Here is a 3818-nt window from a genome sequence, read left to right as displayed (position 1 = left end):
AAAAAGTTCAACTCCATTCACGGACTGTTTTGGGCATCTTAAACATTTTTGTTTTCAAAACTGTACAAGGTGCAAATAGTTTAAGTTTTTAGCTTTAAAATGACTACTTGCACATCTCCATACGATCTTTCTACAATTTATGGTAATTTTTACAAAACTGCCTATCATTTCAAACAACAATCCGGACCAGTCTGTGATTATGGACTTTTTCACCCAAGTTAGAGGTCATTATAAATTGTGATAAAAATTATGAGCAAACTAGACACATTTTGTGAACTCTCAGAATTTACGAATCTAGTTTTCGACTTTGTATGATTTTTCTAGGATTTTTCCAAAACAGGGCAGAATTGCTAAATTTTACCAACAGCATGTAAATATCATAACACTTTGTATTATGTTGAGCAAAGTGTATAATCATAAGTATTAATATTTGAATGTGTTTCCTAGTTAGTTTATCATTATGAACTGAAACTAAGACATTCATATTAAATATTATTCATTCATTTTGGAACACGTATTATTTAACTATAAGAAGTATAGTTTGAATATATTTATAACACTAATACATTTCCATAAAAGGGTTCATACATATTACATACATTTTAGATAAACTATAATAGGTATAGTTTATGTTACATCACTCTACGCACTCGTACAAGAAGGGTACATTCATACAAGAAATATTTATATTCACACACATTTCACGTAAACTTGTTATCCTATATCGTGAGTTTCTCTATTTTTCTTTCTCTCTCTCTCTCTCCCCGTACGCCCGAGTGCGGGATATAATTCCTGGTAGTTATAATCAGAATCTCCTTGAGGGAGAACGTGATACTTGTATATAGATCTATATTGGGATTGACACCCCACACCTTGCTGCTAGCTACAGTTGGACCTGCAGGTCTACGGGTGACAAATGTCATTTTATTTTTCGCGACACTGAGAACGTCGTGGCAGGTTCACATAGTCATAGTATGATTATAGCGACTCACATAGGGATATAACAATCCATAAGTTTGCGGGATTTTATTTTTAAAACCTAAACGAGTTTTATGTCGATTTAAAATCACCTTTTTATCTCTATGAGTACAGATATTACTGTACACTTTTGGTTTTGGTAGTTACGACTACACATCATTTGAAACCGCATTTATACTTTTAAGTATGGTCAATACTTGTTATTACTCGGTCCTCTAATTTAGGACTACATATATATAATGTATTAACAAACATGAGAACGTACAGAAATTTCGTTTAATTCAAAAGCGTCCATGTCCATTTAAATACATAACATTTTCTACTAATAAGAAGGGTTACTTATACATTTTGGTCTGCAGTCATAAGACGACATTACACAGGTTTTAAAGAAAATATCGGATTTTCTGGATACATACTCTAACGCTTTTTCGAGGAAAACGATTTACTTTTCTAACGAAATCTCTTATGAACTCACCAACCTTTGTGTTGACACTTTTCAAAACTACTTGTATTCTCAGGAATTCAGTGAAAACAGGAAATCAACAACGTTTTGAGGATGGGACGATAAATCGTCAAACAGTTCATTTCGTATTATAATGTAACTGATGTGAATCATGTAAACATGTGCTTCGATGTAACATTTTCAATTATATTTGTGTTGGTTGTATTTACTTTGAGCACTATTATACTCATTGTTGTGATACTCTACATGAAGTCCTCCACCCTCGGACGTTTCCGCCATCCTTGGTTTGGGGGTGCGACAGATTGGTATCAGAGCATTGTTTATAGTGAACTCAGTATATCAAACCACATAAGATATACAAACTATAAATGCATTGGGACTAAGTCTCTGATTTAAAGTTTCAAAACAACTATACTTTTAGAAACAAAAATTTCTTATTAAAGGTATACATGCATACATACATACTAAGGTCAGCACCACTCTAGAACAAAACAAAAGTAATGATTGTCGAATATCACAGGTAAGCTCGGGGATGTATGGTCAGTCTTGGGAGTGGCATAGCCTGATCAACTATGCTGGTCCGAGGAGTGATTAGCACATGCCCAAGAATAGTTGTGATATGTCGACAAGTCTAAAAACTTACCAACACTACCACAATAAGAACAGTAGAACAGAACATGAGTTTAAAATACTATAGGAGTATTTTGTAATATCATAACTTATATGAAAACTAAATAGATCCTTAATAATAGGTCTATAGTCCCTAAGTGGATACTTTAAGGTTATATAACTTAGAAATTATAGACATAGAATTTGTGGTCATTACTTTACTTCCTTTTCCTTGTTTGGATGTGGACTTAGAGTGGGATCACTTATTCAAAGGTCTATCGTATCTTGTTATATGTAATTAGTATGCACTACGTCATTATAGAAGTAACTAATAAGGATCACCCCTATAAGTAATTGATAATAGAGTTAGACGCATAGTACTTACCTCCTCCCCTCCTATTCTCACAAATACGGCATAGCAAAATCCTACTTACCGGACGACCCTTACTTTTCTAATCCGAACTCGAGGAATGGTGAACGATTATGAGAAGAATCATAAGCGGGACCGGAGGTAACCAATCCTCCATGCATAGCAAGGGTTCCGTGAACCGTTTCGACTATAATGAACCTGTGACCCGTTGGGAAATCGTGATCGAGAGTTGAATGTCGACAACAATGACAACAACCACCATGTGGAGACCAACGAGGGTGCTATGACCTCAACCACGGGGGACTGACGGACAGAGCCCTCCCGGCAAAGACCCGGCAGATCGCGATCATCGGGGATCAAAACAGGAAGACTACAATCTGAGTTCAGAAAACTGCGCGCCACTATAAACCCCATCATCTCATGTACCGGTGACTCAGAATTATACTACTATTCCCGAGACCAACTCTCTTTCCAGAACCTTATCACCACCCGTGAAGAGGAAAGAGAGAAAAAGGGTAGGACACACAACATTCAAAGAAAGGATGATTGTAGCCAAGCGCTGATTGGCAAAGCTACAAAACTACATCGACCTTGCCTCAGGCATCACAAGGGATGGATCATCGTAAGTAGAGTTCGTACCGCTCACCAGACCTGGTAAATTAACTTCATAAGTATGTGCTGGTGCTACTCTATTGTAAGTGAAATCGCGACACAACAAATTAAGTGGTCATTCTAATCGAGAAATCTATCCTCTATCAAAACCCGCCCATGCACGAATGCGAAGTAGACCTGCATTGAGGTCAAAAATTTTCACTGAAACCATGATTTCTAGAGTCATATTAACAAGATGGGCTTAGGATGTACCTATCAGACTCGAAGGACTAACTAGCCTTAATTATATAACTAAGCACACATCAATAGGTCGTGATAAGGACTTAGCTTGGGTCAAGTATAAGGTTTCACTTGAATACCGAACTACTAAAATACATGAGTTTATTATACAAAGAATCTCATTATAATTGTTTTCAGAACACCCTAAACAACCGAGCTTTGATACAAATCGATATGAGATAAACTTAGTTAGAAAACTCGCGACATATAGCCATTCTATAAACTCATTATCGTCTCACCCTTTAAACATTAGTTGAGAAGTTTCTTCTTCATAGACCTATGGGTGCTATCATACCAGCACTAATGCACCGGAATCCCATCGAAATTCCTCAGCCAAGGTGTTCGGACGAACATGATTCTAAGAGGAGTAAAGCTTAACGTCCGTATGAAACCTACTTCTACCTACTGCCATAACTCTATCTCGGGAGCGTTAGCAGAGACACTAAGGATAGTACAGTAATGTGCAAAAATTTATATGCGTAAATATAAATTGTAAAGATGCACTTA

Source organism: Lactuca saligna, chromosome 5 (genome assembly GCF_052625555.1).
Source record: "Lactuca saligna cultivar CGN05327 chromosome 5, ASM5262555v1, whole genome shotgun sequence".
NCBI classification, from domain to species: domain Eukaryota; kingdom Viridiplantae; phylum Streptophyta; class Magnoliopsida; order Asterales; family Asteraceae; genus Lactuca; species Lactuca saligna.
Note: the sequence above shows the minus strand (reverse complement) of the source record.